Raw genomic sequence first — 21,524 nt, forward strand, 5'->3', positions numbered from 1 at the left:
TGACACATGGACTGTACCAGGAGAAATACCACCAGGAAGACCCATTGTGTCAGACTGTGGTAGTGAATCCTACAGGATAGCAGAATACATTGACTCATTCCTAAACCCCTTATCACAGAAGCACCCTAGCTACATTAAAGACACTTACCACTTCATAGAAATAGTGAACTCACTGACCGTACCCCCGAACGCAATACTCTTTACCATGGACATTGAAAGCCTATACACAAACATAGAAACAGACAGAGGCATACAGGCAGTGGAAAATATCCTTAGAAAGTTCCCCCAACCCCACAGACCAGATGCAGCCATAATCCAGCTATTACACCTAGGACTAACAAAAAATGACTTTGAATTCCAGGAGCAATTCTACCTACAGATTAAGGGCACGGCTATGGGCAAGAAATTTGCCCCGGCCTACGCAAACATATACATGGCAGACTGGGAAAACACAGTCTTTGAAAAGTGTTCCAAGCTCCCGATGTGTTATTACAGATACCTGGATGACATATGGGGAGTCTGGACTCACACAGAAACAGAATTGCAAGAATTTGTAGGTATTCTCAACAGTCACCACCAATCTATTAAACTTAAAGTTACAACACATAGAGAAAGTGTGGATTTCCTGGACACCACAGTATTTAAATTACAACAGGAGAATAACAGCCACAAGCTAGCAACAAAGGTATTCTTTAAAGAAACAGACACACACACACTCCTGCACATAAACAGCCACCATCCAAAACATACCTTTCGGGGGCTGGTGAAGTCACAACTGACACGTTTTCACCGCATATGCACAAACGGAGAGGACTTTAGGGAAGCCACCACAACCCTATTTACTGCACTGAGACAGAGAGGTTACACAAAAAGGTTCCTCAGGCACCTTAAGTCTGATTTCCTGAGGGGACTGAATAGCCCACGGCCAAACAGAGAAGTAGCAAGACTACCACTGATAACGACATACGATACAATGACCAAACTAATACACGGAGTGATTAAAACCCAATTTGGGAAACTAAAAGAGGATGTTGACACACTTAGTCGATACCACATAACGTCGGCATACAAAAGAACTCGGAACCTTCGCGACATGCTGGTTCGGAGTAGGATAAGAAAACAGACAACCCAGAACTGCACAAACCCAAAATGTGGGACGTGTAAATACCTAATAATCCGCAAAATGATACAAAATAGACACACAGGAAAAGCAGCCCTAATTAAACAAAGAATTACATGTGAACAGCACAATGCTGTTTATGCAATTCGATGCAAACAATGCCACATCTTGTATGTAGGAGAAACAGGGAATAGTCTAAGGATGAGGCTCACAGGGCACCTCAGTGCTATTAGAACAAAGGATGTATACAAACCTACCTCCCGACACTTCATGGAGCATGGTCTTGAATCCCTGGAATTTATGGGGTTGGAGACCAACATGAACTGGACAACCTCACAAAGGAAGAGGAGGGAAAAACACTGGATAACAACCCTACAAACTCAGTTACCAAAGGGCTTAAATCAGATCTAAAATGGGGGAAATCCAACATCAAAAAACAAAACTGCCCCGACCTTAATTACCACAAATCCCAACCCCAACTTGATAAACCTCCCAAACCGCAACCACACCACACCCTACCCTAATCACAATAAACAGAGCTAACCCCTACTGTTTAAGCTAACCAAAACCACTAAACCCCACACTGCCCACAACAAACAGACCAAAGCCCCAACCCTAACTACAAACAGACCACATCCATATCCCAAATCCTAACTCCAAATGCACCCCACTCTACCCTTAAAGCCTAACCGTAACTCTAATACAGCAAACCTAATCTCCCACCCCACCCCTAAAATCTAAGCCTAACACACCCCACCCTACTCCTAAACCCTGACCCTCACTTAACCCTACCCCTAATGCAACCCTAACCCATAACTCCAACCCCCCAGCCCTGAATCTAATCACAACTCTCCAAATGCACCCCACTCTACCCCTAAAGCCTAACCGTAACTCTAATACAGCAAACCTAATCTCCCACCCCACCCCTAAAATCTAAGCCTAACACACCCCACCCTACTCCTAAACCCTGACCCTCACTTAACCCTACCCCTAATGCAACCCTAACCCATAACTCCAACCCCCCAGCCCTGAATCTAATCACAACTCTCCAAATGCACCCCACTCTACCCCTAAAGCCTAACCGTAACTCTAATACAGCAAACCTAATCTCCCACCCCACCCCTAAAATCTAAGCCTAACACACCCCACCCTACTCCTAAACCCTGACCCTCACTTAACCCTACCCCTAATGCAACCCTAACCCATAACTCCAACCCCCCAGCCCTGAATCTAATCACAACTCTCCAAATGCACCCCACTCTACCCCTAAAGCCTAACCGTAACTCTAATACAGCAAACCTAATCTCCCACCCCACCCCTAAAATCTAAGCCTAACACACCCCACCCTACTCCTAAACCCTGACCCTCACTTAACCCTACCCCTAATGCAACCCTAACCCATAACTCCAACCCCCCAGCCCTGAATCTAATCACAACTCTGACCCTGGACCCTAACCCTGATGCACCCTACCCTACCCCTAAACACCTAACCCTAACCCTGATGCACCCTACCCTACCCCTAAACACCTAACCCTAACCCTGATGCACCCAACCCTACCCCTAAAACATAACCCTAACCCCACCCCACCCCTAAACACCTAACCCTAACCCTGATGCACCCCAACCTAACCCCAATATAGCCCTGAACCTAACTGCGACCCTGACCCTCACCTAACCCCAACACTAACCCCAGTGCAGCAACCCTAACCCTAACCTGAACCCCCCAACCTCAATACAACATAACCCTAACACTACGTAAAATAAAGGGTAGAGTTCCAACACCAATAATAATAACTAAATACGACATAGAGGCCATAAATTGGCAAAACCCAGGAACTGATTATAACCCCAGAGGGGGATCAAAGGATTACGGATCAAGAAATTACTAAGAAGCGATCGGCAAGAAAAAGAAGCCAGGTGGTAAGGTAAAGCGTGGGCCAACCAAAAGTGGCAGGTATAAGTGACAAGAAGCTCAAGGGATGAGTGAGAATACGAACACAAGAGGGTGTAACTACCCTCCTGCCCACACCATACAACCTAACCCTAACCCTAACCCTAACCCTAACCCTAACCCTAACCCTAACCCTAACCCTAACCCTAACCCTAATGCAACCCTAACCCTAACCCTAACCCTAACCCTAACCCTAACCCTAACCCTAACCCTAACCCTAACCCTAACCTAATCTCCCACCCCACCCCTAAAATCTAAGCCTAACACACCCCACCCTACTCCTAAACCCTGACCCTCACTTAACCCTACCCCTAATGCAACCCTAACCCATAACTCCAACCCCCCAGCCCTGAATCTAATCACAACTCTCCAAATGCACCCCACTCTACCCCTAAAGCCTAACCGTAACTCTAATACAGCAAACCTAATCTCCCACCCCACCCCTAAAATCTAAGCCTAACACACCCCACCCTACTCCTAAACCCTGACCCTCACTTAACCCTACCCCTAATGCAACCCTAACCCATAACTCCAACCCCCCAGCCCTGAATCTAATCACAACTCTCCAAATGCACCCCACTCTACCCCTAAAGCCTAACCGTAACTCTAATACAGCAAACCTAATCTCCCACCCCACCCCTAAAATCTAAGCCTAACACACCCCACCCTACTCCTAAACCCTGACCCTCACTTAACCCTACCCCTAATGCAACCCTAACCCATAACTCCAACCCCCCAGCCCTGAATCTAATCACAACTCTGACCCTGGACCCTAACCCTGATGCACCCTACCCTACCCCTAAACACCTAACCCTAACCCTGATGCACCCTACCCTACCCCTAAACACCTAACCCTAACCCTGATGCACCCAACCCTACCCCTAAAACATAACCCTAACCCCACCCCACCCCTAAACACCTAACCCTAACCCTGATGCACCCCAACCTAACCCCAATATAGCCCTGAACCTAACTGCGACCCTGACCCTCACCTAACCCCAACACTAACCCCAGTGCAGCAACCCTAACCCTAACCTGAACCCCCCAACCTCAATACAACATAACCCTAACACTACGTAAAATAAAGGGTAGAGTTCCAACACCAATAATAATAACTAAATACGACATAGAGGCCATAAATTGGCAAAACCCAGGAACTGATTATAACCCCAGAGGGGGATCAAAGGATTACGGATCAAGAAATTACTAAGAAGCGATCGGCAAGAAAAAGAAGCCAGGTGGTAAGGTAAAGCGTGGGCCAACCAAAAGTGGCAGGTATAAGTGACAAGAAGCTCAAGGGATGAGTGAGAATACGAACACAAGAGGGTGTAACTACCCTCCTGCCCACACCATACAACCTAACATTCAGGAGTGACACGCTTTACATTACCACAGACAAAAAAAGATATAAATGCCAAGAAAAGAAAACCCAGAGAATATATCTTGCAAATACCTTAAATCTAAACTTGATCAGTGAGGTAGATGGTTAAATAACTTTTTGTTCCCCTTTTGCCCCCCCCACAAAAAAAGCAGCAAGCAACTTATAAAAATAGGGAGCACCAAGGAGGTTTTTTTAAATTTTAAAATCTAAAATATTTAAAAGGTGCACTTAAAATAAAGCATGGCTGGAAATGTGGGTCTGACAGACATGGAACTCATCTTCCCAAACCCCCCCCCCCCCACGAGGTTTGGGACAGCAATAAGGGCACAAAAGATTACATATTTTTAAAAAAAGTTGTAGTTCCCATAGACACGGTCTCTGGACATGGATGCGGGGACGGCCCCTTTAAGAGATGCCTGGTGCTGCGGGGACGGCCCCTTTAAGAGATGCCTGGTGCTGCGGGGAACGCGACAGCAGGGAGCTGCTGGATATCGACCTCGGTTTTTTTAAAAGAAACCCTTTCCCCGGGGATCTGGAGGAGTTGGGGACACGGGTGAGAATCCGATAACTTTATCTAGTCTTTAGATTTTGAGCGTTCACCGGGTGATTTTTATCTTTGAAATCGGGTTTTTTTCTCAGCGACTGAAAAGCGAGCGCCGCGTGAGGCATTCTGGGATATGGAGTTCTCTCGGGTCAAACACGAGGGCAAGACCCGTAAATAAAAGGGTTTACTTGGTCTCTCTGGGGCTGGGGGACCTTTCTTTCCCCCTCCTCTTCCCCCCGGGGGGCGGGTGGCAGCGGTTACGGGAGTTTTTATGGGGAATCGGACCTTGGAAATCAAAATTTTGTTCCACGCGGCCGCTGAAAAGCGAGCGCCGCGTGAGGCATTCTGGGATATGGAGTTCTCTCGGGTCAAACACGAGGGCAACGCTCTTAAATAAAAGGGTTTACTCTGGTTTTTTGGGGCTGGGGGACCTTTCTTTCCCCCTCCTCTCCCCCCGGGGGGGTGGGTGGCGGCGGATTCGGGAGTTTTTTTGGGGAATCGGACCTTGGAAATCGGTTTTTTTCTGCGCGGCCGCTGAAAAGCGAGCGACGCGTGAGGCATTCTGGGAGATTGAGTTTCGTTTAACGAGCGACCGGGTTTAAAAAGGAGGAAATCGGTGGGAAGTTTAATTAATTGTTTAAAACACCCTCATAATTAAAAGGCATAGCCGGAGGTGGGGGTTTGGAGAAGTAGCTTCATGTTTTTATCTTAAAAAATGAGGTGAGGCGGACAGGTAATCAAGCCCCGGGGTCAGCAGACAGTCAGACTCCGTGGCGCCAGAATGACCTGGAGCATTAAAACAGATTCAAAGGTTAAAAAGCAATAATTTTAAAAAACATTACCTCAAAAAAAATAACCCCAAACATCTAAGATAAACTAAAGGAACATTAAAACATTAGGTTAAAAAAATATAATTTAAAAATAACGAACACGTGGAGCGAAGGGGGCGGGGCCAGCCCTGCATGAGACAGGACTCATTACATACAGGACAGAAATTCTAACCAATCCCAGGTCAAGGCTAGCCTGCTTGTGGGCGGGAACAAAACTTCAGCCAACAGTAGCACACAGGGGAGGGGCCAGTCCAAGGCTCCGTACTTATAAGCAACTGTAAACAACGTTAAAATCCTTTCTCCCTGATGAAGCTTAAGGATAAGCGAAACGTCGGAGAAAAAAAGATTCCAGGCCGGAGAACTTACTGAACTAAAGAGTTTTTGGATAGTACTGTTGCAGGCAGAGAACCATCGAAGCCAGAGAGCCACCGGAGGGGAGGGGAGACCGGTGGAAAAAGAGCCTTTCCAGGCGGGACAGCCGGCTGAGCTGGGGAGTGTTTGGAGGACGCAGTCCCAGGCAGGAGACCATCTGAGCCAGGGAGCCACCGTGGGGTGAGATTACAGTTACTAGCGGGGACCTCTATTACCAAATAGAAGCTAGTAACATCTTTTAAAACCTTTTGCACCTTTCTACACCCAGGGAATGGCTAACACTATGCGGAACACATGCAGGTTGTCTGACAACCGTACGCATATGAGGTCGGACCCTGGTACACATAGGTGTCTCCCCGTAGCCAGGGATGAATTTGCTACAACAGTGAGAATAATTTATAGAATTTTCCAGACAATCCACCATCTAATATTCTTAAAGGGCCAGAATCAGCCCCCTAAGGGCATCTTAAAACAAGCTGATAAACTAACCTGCTGTATAAAACCGGCAAAACCGTCACAGGAAACCCTAACCAAATTGGCTTTGAATTCAGAAAATTGGGCAAAACAGACCAGACAGATTCTAATTGAGCACTATACAACAAACCTGGAAGAATTAGAAAATGAATTTGCTCAGGCTGCAGTGACAGAGCGCCTGGAAGAAATGATGACGAAAGCCACTAATTGGATTAAAAAGAGTCTTAGACATAAATTCAAAATTCAATCAATTGATGAGGCAAAGAGACATGTGGTGGGATTAGCATCACGGTTGACAGAGCAAGGGACCAGCACACAATTGAGGACAGAACAGCGGACCGGCACACGGACTAGGACGCCCCCACGCCATAGGCCAAATACCTGGGCAGCCTTGTTCCACCAGCCTGCGATCACAGCCCCCTCATGCCGCAGACGGACTGAAAACCCCCCCCCACCCCGTGGGCCAGCTGCCACGACTTTGTCACGCCACCGACGGACACCCCCACCCCGTGAGCCAACTGCCACAACCTCGTCAAGCCGCCGACACACCCCCCCACCCTTTGAGCCAGCTGCCAGGACTTCAGCACGCCACCGGCAGACCCCCCCACCCCTTGCACCAGTTGCCACGACTTCGTCACACCACCAACACACCCTCCCACCCTGGGAGCCAGCTGCCATGACTTCGTCATGCCACCGATGGACCCCCCCACCCCTTGCACCAGTTGCCACGACTTCGTCACACCACCAACACACACCCCCACCCTTTGAGCCAGCTGCCATGACTTCGTCATGCCACCGACAGACCCCCCCACCCCGTGGGCCAGCTACCCCGACTTCATCACACCACCAGCAGACCACTGAAACCCCCCCTTCCTTGCAGTCCAGGGCAGTGACCCCCCCTTCCCCGCCATCCAGGGCGGCGACTAGCCCTACCCCACCCCACAGGCCAAGGACCAGGATTTCCAATGTGGCCATCATTAGGGACCTGGACATCACACTTGGCTCTCAAGAGCCTGAGCCACGTAGACCCCAGCACTACATGGGGAACCAACATCAGACCGTATTAAACCAAATCACTAGGGATTCCTCAGACCCAAAACAAACAGAAGGGAGAACCCCTCCTACACCAGGGACAAATCCATGCACAACATTCCTGTACCCCAAAACCAGGGTCACGTACCAACCGCTCCCACAGAGACAAAAGAAAGACTGTACCAAACCAACCATCCCAAGAAATACAGCAGTTCTAGAGCCCGAGATCAGTGTCACAAAACAACCCCTTCCACAGAAACAAAGGAGCGACCAGACCGGACAGGTAAACCCAATAGACACAGAAATGAGGACAGGAACAATGAGGGCCCAGACAGACAACACAGTAGGAGAGGCAGAAATAGCTGAAGCCGAGGTAGGGAACACAATAGGGGAGGCAGGGGTAGCAGACATAGAAACAGAAAACACACCAACAGGGGCAGAACCTGACTCTGAAGGGGAAGATGCACAGAGAGTGACGAGGCACCCCAACACCAGCCGAAAAAACATTACCTGGAAATTGGAACCCAGAAAATCCATTTTAATAATAGGAGATTCCAACCTCTCCAAGATAAAAAGATGCCCAAATCCCACCACCCAAATTGATAGCTTTCCAGGAGCTAAATTCATTCATGTCACAGCAATTCTGGACAAATTGGAACCCTGTCCGGAGACCAAAAAGGTGGTGCTCTCAGTTGGCATTAATAATCGAACGCAGAGACCACTGACTGCAACCAAGCAACTGCAGTCATTACTTAAATTGGCTAAGAGCACATTCCCAAATGCTCAGATCTGGGTGCCGGAAATTAACTTCAGTAACTTACTTCCAGAAACAGAGAGGGATACAATCAGAGGAATTAACCAGCATATAAAAAAACAGAATTACATACCAGCAATTAATGCTAGATCCTTTAAAGTGGGGGCTGACCACATCCATTGGACAGATAGCACTGCCCATAACATAATAAACCAGTGGATGAAGTCTTTAAACTAAAAAGGACTTTAACCCAAGAGAAGGGTAGATTACACCTGGGAAAAACTGTTATTAATATTTCCCAACTCTTTAACCCCACAGAGGTACAGGAGAGGGTTTTAAACAAGGGCCTTACATTTGTTCCAACCCCAAAACATTGTAAAGTACAAATTCAGGAAGATCTGAAAAGGTTTTACAGGAGAGTAAAACTGACCGATTACTTTAGCGATTCAGAAACAGACAAGCAACCTTTTACACCACCATCAGAATGGACCCCACCTAACAATAAAATAGAGCCAGAAATCCTAAACTTTATTAAACAGACTCAATCACAAATTGAAAAAATCCCTAAACAGACAGACAAGCAAAACCTCACTGGAAGAGAGAGACGGGCAATCATAGAACTTAGAAACAATCTAGATATAATCATAAAACCAGCAGATAAGGGCAGTAGTATAGTGATCATGGATAGGCAACAGTATCTACTTGAAGCTCACAGACAGCTTAATAATACAGCCCACTACACGAAATTAGCAGGACCAATTTACCAGGACACACGAAAGGAGATTGGAAACATTTTAACAGAACTAAAGAAATCTAAACACTTGAATCAGAAACAAGTGGAATACCTAAGGGGGGAACAACCACAACCCAGAAAATTCTACATACTACCCAAAATACACAAGCACCCTGACACATGGACTGTACCAGGAGAAATACCACCAGGAAGACCCATTGTGTCAGACTGTGGTAGTGAATCCTACAGGATAGCAGAATACATTGACTCATTCCTAAACCCCTTATCACAGAAGCACCCTAGCTACATTAAAGACACTTACCACTTCATAGAAATAGTGAACTCACTGACCGTACCCCCGAACGCAATACTCTTTACCATGGACATTGAAAGCCTATACACAAACATAGAAACAGACAGAGGCATACAGGCAGTGGAAAATATCCTTAGAAAGTTCCCCCAACCCCACAGACCAGATGCAGCCATAATCCAGCTATTACACCTAGGACTAACAAAAAATGACTTTGAATTCCAGGAGCAATTCTACCTACAGATTAAGGGCACGGCTATGGGCAAGAAATTTGCCCCGGCCTACGCAAACATATACATGGCAGACTGGGAAAACACAGTCTTTGAAAAGTGTTCCAAGCTCCCGATGTGTTATTACAGATACCTGGATGACATATGGGGAGTCTGGACTCACACAGAAACAGAATTGCAAGAATTTGTAGGTATTCTCAACAGTCACCACCAATCTATTAAACTTAAAGTTACAACACATAGAGAAAGTGTGGATTTCCTGGACACCACAGTATTTAAATTACAACAGGAGAATAACAGCCACAAGCTAGCAACAAAGGTATTCTTTAAAGAAACAGACACACACACACTCCTGCACATAAACAGCCACCATCCAAAACATACCTTTCGGGGGCTGGTGAAGTCACAACTGACACGTTTTCACCGCATATGCACAAACGGAGAGGACTTTAGGGAAGCCACCACAACCCTATTTACTGCACTGAGACAGAGAGGTTACACAAAAAGGTTCCTCAGGCACCTTAAGTCTGATTTCCTGAGGGGACTGAATAGCCCACGGCCAAACAGAGAAGTAGCAAGACTACCACTGATAACGACATACGATACAATGACCAAACTAATACACGGAGTGATTAAAACCCAATTTGGGAAACTAAAAGAGGATGTTGACACACTTAGTCGATACCACATAACGTCGGCATACAAAAGAACTCGGAACCTTCGCGACATGCTGGTTCGGAGTAGGATAAGAAAACAGACAACCCAGAACTGCACAAACCCAAAATGTGGGACGTGTAAATACCTAATAATCCGCAAAATGATACAAAATAGACACACAGGAAAAGCAGCCCTAATTAAACAAAGAATTACATGTGAACAGCACAATGCTGTTTATGCAATTCGATGCAAACAATGCCACATCTTGTATGTAGGAGAAACAGGGAATAGTCTAAGGATGAGGCTCACAGGGCACCTCAGTGCTATTAGAACAAAGGATGTATACAAACCTACCTCCCGACACTTCATGGAGCATGGTCTTGAATCCCTGGAATTTATGGGGTTGGAGACCAACATGAACTGGACAACCTCACAAAGGAAGAGGAGGGAAAAACACTGGATAACAACCCTACAAACTCAGTTACCAAAGGGCTTAAATCAGATCTAAAATGGGGGAAATCCAACATCAAAAAACAAAACTGCCCCGACCTTAATTACCACAAATCCCAACCCCAACTTGATAAACCTCCCAAACCGCAACCACACCACACCCTACCCTAATCACAATAAACAGAGCTAACCCCTACTGTTTAAGCTAACCAAAACCACTAAACCCCACACTGCCCACAACAAACAGACCAAAGCCCCAACCCTAACTACAAACAGACCACATCCATATCCCAAATCCTAACTCCAAATGCACCCCACTCTACCCTTAAAGCCTAACCGTAACTCTAATACAGCAAACCTAATCTCCCACCCCACCCCTAAAATCTAAGCCTAACACACCCCACCCTACTCCTAAACCCTGACCCTCACTTAACCCTACCCCTAATGCAACCCTAACCCATAACTCCAACCCCCCAGCCCTGAATCTAATCACAACTCTCCAAATGCACCCCACTCTACCCCTAAAGCCTAACCGTAACTCTAATACAGCAAACCTAATCTCCCACCCCACCCCTAAAATCTAAGCCTAACACACCCCACCCTACTCCTAAACCCTGACCCTCACTTAACCCTACCCCTAATGCAACCCTAACCCATAACTCCAACCCCCCAGCCCTGAATCTAATCACAACTCTCCAAATGCACCCCACTCTACCCCTAAAGCCTAACCGTAACTCTAATACAGCAAACCTAATCTCCCACCCCACCCCTAAAATCTAAGCCTAACACACCCCACCCTACTCCTAAACCCTGACCCTCACTTAACCCTACCCCTAATGCAACCCTAACCCATAACTCCAACCCCCCAGCCCTGAATCTAATCACAACTCTCCAAATGCACCCCACTCTACCCCTAAAGCCTAACCGTAACTCTAATACAGCAAACCTAATCTCCCACCCCACCCCTAAAATCTAAGCCTAACACACCCCACCCTACTCCTAAACCCTGACCCTCACTTAACCCTACCCCTAATGCAACCCTAACCCATAACTCCAACCCCCCAGCCCTGAATCTAATCACAACTCTGACCCTGGACCCTAACCCTGATGCACCCTACCCTACCCCTAAACACCTAACCCTAACCCTGATGCACCCTACCCTACCCCTAAACACCTAACCCTAACCCTGATGCACCCAACCCTACCCCTAAAACATAACCCTAACCCCACCCCACCCCTAAACACCTAACCCTAACTCTGATGCACCCCAACCTAACCCCAATATAGCCCTGAACCTAACTGCGACCCTGACCCTCACCTAACCCCAACACTAACCCCAGTGCAGCAACCCTAACCCTAACCTGAACCCCCCAACCTCAATACAACATAACCCTAACACTACGTAAAATAAAGGGTAGAGTTCCAACACCAATAATAATAACTAAATACGACATAGAGGCCATAAATTGGCAAAACCCAGGAACTGATTATAACCCCAGAGGGGGATCAAAGGATTACGGATCAAGAAATTACTAAGAAGCGATCGGCAAGAAAAAGAAGCCAGGTGGTAAGGTAAAGCGTGGGCCAACCAAAAGTGGCAGGTATAAGTGACAAGAAGCTCAAGGGATGAGTGAGAATACGAACACAAGAGGGTGTAACTACCCTCCTGCCCACACCATACAACCTAACCCTAACCCCAACCCTAACCCTAACCCTAACCCTAACCCTAACCCTAACCCTAACCCTAACCCTAATGCAACCCTAACCCTAACCCTAACCCTAACCCTAACCTAATCTCCCACCCCACCCCTAAAATCTAAGCCTAACACACCCCACCCTACTCCTAAACCCTGACCCTCACTTAACCCTACCCCTAATGCAACCCTAACCCATAACTCCAACCCCCCAGCCCTGAATCTAATCACAACTCTCCAAATGCACCCCACTCTACCCCTAAAGCCTAACCGTAACTCTAATACAGCAAACCTAATCTCCCACCCCACCCCTAAAATCTAAGCCTAACACACCCCACCCTACTCCTAAACCCTGACCCTCACTTAACCCTACCCCTAATGCAACCCTAACCCATAACTCCAACCCCCCAGCCCTGAATCTAATCACAACTCTCCAAATGCACCCCACTCTACCCCTAAAGCCTAACCGTAACTCTAATACAGCAAACCTAATCTCCCACCCCACCCCTAAAATCTAAGCCTAACACACCCCACCCTACTCCTAAACCCTGACCCTCACTTAACCCTACCCCTAATGCAACCCTAACCCATAACTCCAACCCCCCAGCCCTGAATCTAATCACAACTCTGACCCTGGACCCTAACCCTGATGCACCCTACCCTACCCCTAAACACCTAACCCTAACCCTGATGCACCCTACCCTACCCCTAAACACCTAACCCTAACCCTGATGCACCCAACCCTACCCCTAAAACATAACCCTAACCCCACCCCACCCCTAAACACCTAACCCTAACCCTGATGCACCCCAACCTAACCCCAATATAGCCCTGAACCTAACTGCGACCCTGACCCTCACCTAACCCCAACACTAACCCCAGTGCAGCAACCCTAACCCTAACCTGAACCCCCCAACCTCAATACAACATAACCCTAACACTACGTAAAATAAAGGGTAGAGTTCCAACACCAATAATAATAACTAAATACGACATAGAGGCCATAAATTGGCAAAACCCAGGAACTGATTATAACCCCAGAGGGGGATCAAAGGATTACGGATCAAGAAATTACTAAGAAGCGATCGGCAAGAAAAAGAAGCCAGGTGGTAAGGTAAAGCGTGGGCCAACCAAAAGTGGCAGGTATAAGTGACAAGAAGCTCAAGGGATGAGTGAGAATACGAACACAAGAGGGTGTAACTACCCTCCTGCCCACACCATACACCCTAACCCTAACCCTAACCCTAACCCTAACCCTAACCCTAACCCTAACCCTAACCCTAACCCTAACCCTAACCCTAACCCTAACCCTAACCCTAACCCTAACCCTAACCCTAACCCTAACCCTAACCCTAACGCATTCATTTGGACAACAGCAACAGTCTGAGGTGCGGGCCAGAACCAAGAGGCAGACAACATAGGGAGGGCGTTTCCCCCCTCTGCCCACCATTTTAAAACCTAACTTTTGCAAGTGACGCACTAAGGACTTGGTCTGTTTGTTTATAGCTCCCTGATGAGCCGCAAGATGGCGAAACCGGTCGGAGTGTTCCAAGAAGGAACGATGGATGGTACTTAAGGCTGCAGGACAGGACACATTCAGTAGTAGCCAAGCAGGAACTCTGGATGGTGCCTAAAGCTAAAGCACAAGGTGCATTCATTTGGACAACAGCAACAGTCTGAGGTGCGGGCCAGAACCAAGAGGCAGACAACATAGGGAGGGCGTTTCCCCCCTCTGCCCACCATTTTAAAACCTAACTTTTGCAAGTGACGCACTAAGGACTTGGTCTGTTTGTTTATAGCTCCCTGATGAGCCGCAAGATGGCGAAACCGGTCGGAGTGTTCCAAGAAGGAACGATGGATGGTACTTAAGGCTGCAGGACAGGACACATTCAGTAGTAGCCAAGCAGGAACTCTGGATGGTGCCTAAAGCTAAAGCACAAGGTGCATTCATTTGGACAACAGCAACAGTCTGAGGTGCGGGCCAGAACCAAGAGGCAGACAACATAGGGAGGGCGTTTCCCCCCTCTGCCCACCATTTTAAAACCTAACTTTTGCAAGTGACGCACTAAGGACTTGGTCTGTTTGTTTATAGCTCCCTGATGAGCCGCAAGATGGCGAAACCGGTCGGAGTGTTCCAAGAAGGAACGATGGATGGTACTTAAGGCTGCAGGACAGGACACATTCAGTAGTAGCCAAGCAGGAACTCTGGATGGTGCCTAAAGCTAAAGCACAAGGTGCATTCATTTGGACAACAGCAACAGTCTGAGGTGCGGGCCAGAACCAAGAGGCAGACAACATAGGGAGGGCGTTTCCCCCCTCTGCCCACCATTTTAAAACCTAACTTTTGCAAGTGACGCACTAAGGACTTGGTCTGTTTGTTTATAGCTCCCTGATGAGCCGCAAGATGGCGAAACCGGTCGGAGTGTTCCAAGAAGGAACGATGGATGGTACTTAAGGCTGCAGGACAGGACACATTCAGTAGTAGCCAAGCAGGAACTCTGGATGGTGCCTAAAGCTAAAGCACAAGGTGCATTCATTTGGACAACAGCAACAGTCTGAGGTGCGGGCCAGAACCAAGAGGCAGACAACATAGGGAGGGCGTTTCCCCCCTCTGCCCACCATTTTAAAACCTAACTTTTGCAAGTGACGCACTAAGGACTTGGTCTGTTTGTTTATAGCTCCCTGATGAGCCGCAAGATGGCGAAACCGGTCGGAGTGTTCCAAGAAGGAACGATGGATGGTACTTAAGGCTGCAGGACAGGACACATTCAGTAGTAGCCAAGCAGGAACTCTGGATGGTGCCTAAAGCTAAAGCACAAGGTGCATTCATTTGGACAACAGCAACAGTCTGAGGTGCGGGCCAGAACCAAGAGGCAGACAACATAGGGAGGGCGTTTCCCCCCTCTGCCCACCATTTTAAAACCTAACTTTTGCAAGTGACGCACTAAGGACTTGGTCTGTTTGTTTATAGCTCCCTGATGAGCCGCAAGATGGCGAAACCGGTCGGAGTGTTCCAAGAAGGAACGATGGATGGTACTTAAGGCTGCAGGACAGGACACATTCAGTAGTAGCCAAGCAGGAACTCTGGATGGTGCCTAAAGCTAAAGCACAAGGTGCATTCATTTGGACAACAGCAACAGTCTGAGGTGCGGGCCAGAACCAAGAGGCAGACAACATAGGGAGGGCGTTTCCCCCCTCTGCCCACCATTTTAAAACCTAACTTTTGCAAGTGACGCACTAAGGACTTGGTCTGTTTGTTTATAGCTCCCTGATGAGCCGCAAGATGGCGAAACCGGTCGGAGTGTTCCAAGAAGGAACGATGGATGGTACTTAAGGCTGCAGGACAGGACACATTCAGTAGTAGCCAAGCAGGAACTCTGGATGGTGCCTAAAGCTAAAGCACAAGGTGCATTCATTTGGACAACAGCAACAGTCTGAGGTGCGGGCCAGAACCAAGAGGCAGACAACATAGGGAGGGCGTTTCCCCCCTCTGCCCACCATTTTAAAACCTAACTTTTGCAAGTGACGCACTAAGGACTTGGTCTGTTTGTTTATAGCTCCCTGATGAGCCGCAAGATGGCGAAACCGGTCGGAGTGTTCCAAGAAGGAACGATGGATGGTACTTAAGGCTGCAGGACAGGACACATTCAGTAGTAGCCAAGCAGGAACTCTGGATGGTGCCTAAAGCTAAAGCACAAGGTGCATTCATTTGGACAACAGCAACAGTCTGAGGTGCGGGCCAGAACCAAGAGGCAGACAACATAGGGAGGGCGTTTCCCCCCTCTGCCCACCATTTTAAAACCTAACTTTTGCAAGTGACGCACTAAGGACTTGGTCTGTTTGTTTATAGCTCCCTGATGAGCCGCAAGATGGCGAAACCGGTCGGAGTGTTCCAAGAAGGAACGATGGATGGTACTTAAGGCTGCAGGACAGGACACATTCAGTAGTAGCCAAGCAGGAACTCTGGATGGTGCCTAAAGCTAAAGCACAAGGTGCATTCATTTGGACAACAGCAACAGTCTGAGGTGCGGGCCAGAACCAAGAGGCAGACAACATAGGGAGGGCGTTTCCCCCCTCTGCCCACCATTTTAAAACCTAACTTTTGCAAGTGACGCACTAAGGACTTGGTCTGTTTGTTTATAGCTCCCTGATGAGCCGCAAGATGGCGAAACCGGTCGGAGTGTTCCAAGAAGGAACGATGGATGGTACTTAAGGCTGCAGGACAGGACACATTCAGTAGTAGCCAAGCAGGAACTCTGGATGGTGCCTAAAGCTAAAGCACAAGGTGCATTCATTTGGACAACAGCAACAGTCTGAGGTGCGGGCCAGAACCAAGAGGCAGACAACATAGGGAGGGCGTTTCCCCCCTCTGCCCACCATTTTAAAACCTAACTTTTGCAAGTGACGCACTAAGGACTTGGTCTGTTTGTTTATAGCTCCCTGATGAGCCGCAAGATGGCGAAACCGGTCGGAGTGTTCCAAGAAGGAACGATGGATGGTACTTAAGGCTGCAGGACAGGACACATTCAGTAGTAGCCAAGCAGGAACTCTGGATGGTGCCTAAAGCTAAAGCACAAGGTGCATTCATTTGGACAACAGCAACAGTCTGAGGTGCGGGCCAGAACCAAGAGGCAGACAACATAGGGAGGGCGTTTCCCCCCTCTGCCCACCATTTTAAAACCTAACTTTTGCAAGTGACGCACTAAGGACTTGGTCTGTTTGTTTATAGCTCCCTGATGAGCCGCAAGATGGCGAAACCGGTCGGAGTGTTCCAAGAAGGAACGATGGATGGTACTTAAGGCTGCAGGACAGGACACATTCAGTAGTAGCCAAGCAGGAACTCTGGATGGTGCCTAAAGCTAAAGCACAAGGTGCATTCATTTGGACAACAGCAACAGTCTGAGGTGCGGGCCAGAACCAAGAGGCAGACAACATAGGGAGGGCGTTTCCCCCCTCTGCCCACCATTTTAAAACCTAACTTTTGCAAGTGACGCACTAAGGACTTGGTCTGTTTGTTTATAGCTCCCTGATGAGCCGCAAGATGGCGAAACCGGTCGGAGTGTTCCAAGAAGGAACGATGGATGGTACTTAAGGCTGCAGGACAGGACACATTCAGTAGTAGCCAAGCAGGAACTCTGGATGGTGCCTAAAGCTAAAGCACAAGGTGCATTCATTTGGACAACAGCAACAGTCTGAGGTGCGGGCCAGAACCAAGAGGCAGACAACATAGGGAGGGCGTTTCCCCCCTCTGCCCACCATTTTAAAACCTAACTTTTGCAAGTGACGCACTAAGGACTTGGTCTGTTTGTTTATAGCTCCCTGATGAGCCGCAAGATGGCGAAACCGGTCGGAGTGTTCCAAGAAGGAACGATGGATGGTACTTAAGGCTGCAGGACAGGACACATTCAGTAGTAGCCAAGCAGGAACTCTGGATGGTGCCTAAAGCTAAAGCACAAGGTGCATTCATTTGGACAACAGCAACAGTCTGAGGTGCGGGCCAGAACCAAGAGGCAGACAACATAGGGAGGGCGTTTCCCCCCTCTGCCCACCATTTTAAAACCTAACTTTTGCAAGTGACGCACTAAGGACTTGGTCTGTTTGTTTATAGCTCCCTGATGAGCCGCAAGATGGCGAAACCGGTCGGAGTGTTCCAAGAAGGAACGATGGATGGTACTTAAGGCTGCAGGACAGGACACATTCAGTAGTAGCCAAGCAGGAACTCTGGATGGTGCCTAAAGCTAAAGCACAAGGTGCATTCATTTGGACAACAGCAACAGTCTGAGGTGCGGGCCAGAACCAAGAGGCAGACAACATAGGGAGGGCGTTTCCCCCCTCTGCCCACCATTTTAAAACCTAACTTTTGCAAGTGACGCACTAAGGACTTGGTCTGTTTGTTTATAGCTCCCTGATGAGCCGCAAGATGGCGAAACCGGTCGGAGTGTTCCAAGAAGGAACGATGGATGGTACTTAAGGCTGCAGGACAGGACACATTCAGTAGTAGCCAAGCAGGAACTCTGGATGGTGCCTAAAGCTAAAGCACAAGGTGCATTCATTTGGACAACAGCAACAGTCTGAGGTGCGGGCCAGAACCAAGAGGCAGACAACATAGGGAGGGCGTTTCCCCCCTCTGCCCACCATTTTAAAACCTAACTTTTGCAAGTGACGCACTAAGGACTTGGTCTGTTTGTTTATAGCTCCCTGATGAGCCGCAAGATGGCGAAACCGGTCGGAGTGTTCCAAGAAGGAACGATGGATGGTACTTAAGGCTGCAGGACAGGACACATTCAGTAGTAGCCAAGCAGGAACTCTGGATGGTGCCTAAAGCTAAAGCACAAGGTGCATTCATTTGGACAACAGCAACAGTCTGAGGTGCGGGCCAGAACCAAGAGGCAGACAACATAGGGAGGGCGTTTCCCCCCTCTGCCCACCATTTTAAAACCTAACTTTTGCAAGTGACGCACTAAGGACTTGGTCTGTTTGTTTATAGCTCCCTGATGAGCCGCAAGATGGCGAAACCGGTCGGAGTGTTCCAAGAAGGAACGATGGATGGTACTTAAGGCTGCAGGACAGGACACATTCAGTAGTAGCCAAGCAGGAACTCTGGATGGTGCCTAAAGCTAAAGCACAAGGTGCATTCATTTGGACAACAGCAACAGTCTGAGGTGCGGGCCAGAACCAAGAGGCAGACAACATAGGGAGGGCGTTTCCCCCCTCTGCCCACCATTTTAAAACCTAACTTTTGCAAGTGACGCACTAAGGACTTGGTCTGTTTGTTTATAGCTCCCTGATGAGCCGCAAGATGGCGAAACCGGTCGGAGTGTTCCAAGAAGGAACGATGGATGGTACTTAAGGCTGCAGGACAGGACACATTCAGTAGTAGCCAAGCAGGAACTCTGGATGGTGCCTAAAGCTAAAGCACAAGGTGCATTCATTTGGACAACAGCAACAGTCTGAGGTGCGGGCCAGAACCAAGAGGCAGACAACATAGGGAGGGCGTTTCCCCCCTCTGCCCACCATTTTAAAACCTAACTTTTGCAAGTGACGCACTAAGGACTTGGTCTGTTTGTTTATAGCTCCCTGATGAGCCGCAAGATGGCGAAACCGGTCGGAGTGTTCCAAGAAGGAACGATGGATGGTACTTAAGGCTGCAGGACAGGACACATTCAGTAGTAGCCAAGCAGGAACTCTGGATGGTGCCTAAAGCTAAAGCACAAGGTGCATTCATTTGGACAACAGCAACAGTCTGAGGTGCGGGCCAGAACCAAGAGGCAGACAACATAGGGAGGGCGTTTCCCCCCTCTGCCCACCATTTTAAAACCTAACTTTTGCAAGTGACGCACTAAGGACTTGGTCTGTTTGTTTATAGCTCCCTGATGAGCCGCAAGATGGCGAAACCGGTCGGAGTGTTCCAAGAAGGAACGATGGATGGTACTTAAGGCTGCAGGACAGGACACATTCAGTAGTAGCCAAGCAGGAACTCTGGATGGTGCCTAAAGCTAAAGCACAAGGTGCATTCATTTGGACAACAGCAACAGTCTGAGGTGCGGGCCAGAACCAAGAGGCAGACAACATAGGGAGGGCGTTTCCCCCCTCTGCCCACCATTTTAAAACCTAACTTTTGCAAGTGACGCACTAAGGACTTGGTCTGTTTGTTTATAGCTCCCTGATGAGCCGCAAGATGGCGAAACCGGTCGGAGTGTTCCAAGAAGGAACGATGGATGGTACTTAAGGCTGCAGGACAGGACACATTCAGTAGTAGCCAAGCAGGAACTCTGGATGGTGCCTAAAGCTAAAGCACAAGGTGCATTCATTTGGACAACAGCAACAGTCTGAGGTGCGGGCCAGAACCAAGAGGCAGACAACATAGGGAGGGCGTTTCCCCCCTCTGCCCACCATTTTAAAACCTAACTTTTGCAAGTGACGCACTAAGGACTTGGTCTGTTTGTTTATAGCTCCCTGATGAGCCGCAAGATGGCGAAACCGGTCGGAGTGTTCCAAGAAGGAACGATGGATGGTACTTAAGGCTGCAGGACAGGACACATTCAGTAGTAGCCAAGCAGGAACTCTGGATGGTGCCTAAAGCTAAAGCACAAGGTGCATTCATTTGGACAACAGCAACAGTCTGAGGTGCGGGCCAGAACCAAGAGGCAGACAACATAGGGAGGGCGTTTCCCCCCTCTGCCCACCATTTTAAAACCTAACTTTTGCAAGTGACGCACTAAGGACTTGGTCTGTTTGTTTATAGCTCCCTGATGAGCCGCAAGATGGCGAAACCGGTCGGAGTGTTCCAAGAAGGAACGATGGATGGTACTTAAGGCTGCAGGACAGGACACATTCAGTAGTAGCCAAGCAGGAACTCTGGATGGTGCCTAAAGCTAAAGCACAAGGTGCATTCATTTGGACAACAGCAACAGTCTGAGGTGCGGGCCAGAACCAAGAGGCAGACAACATAGGGAGGGCGTTTCCCCCCTCTGCCCACCATTTTAAAACCTAACTTTTGCAAGTGACGCACTAAGGACTTGGTCTGTTTGTTTATAGCTCCCTGATGAGCCGCAAGATGGCGAAACCGGTCGGAGTGTTCCAAGAAGGAACGATGGATGGTACTTAAGGCTGCAGGACAGGACACATTCAGTAGTAGCCAAGCAGGAACTCTGGATGGTGCCTAAAGCTAAAGCACAAGGTGCATTCATTTGGACAACAGCAACAGTCTGAGGTGCGGGCCAGAACCAAGAGGCAGACAACATAGGGAGGGCGTTTCCCCCCTCTGCCCACCATTTTAAAACCTAACTTTTGCAAGTGACGCACTAAGGACTTGGTCTGTTTGTTTATAGCTCCCTGATGAGCCGCAAGATGGCGAAACCGGTCGGAGTGTTCCAAGAAGGAACGATGGATGGTACTTAAGGCTGCAGGACAGGACACATTCAGTAGTAGCCAAGCAGGAACTCTGGATGGTGCCTAAAGCTAAAGCACAAGGTGCATTCATTTGGACAAC

The sequence above is a fragment of the Heptranchias perlo genome, chromosome 26, assembly GCF_035084215.1.
Source record: "Heptranchias perlo isolate sHepPer1 chromosome 26, sHepPer1.hap1, whole genome shotgun sequence".
Taxonomy (NCBI): Eukaryota; Metazoa; Chordata; class Chondrichthyes; order Hexanchiformes; family Hexanchidae; genus Heptranchias; species Heptranchias perlo.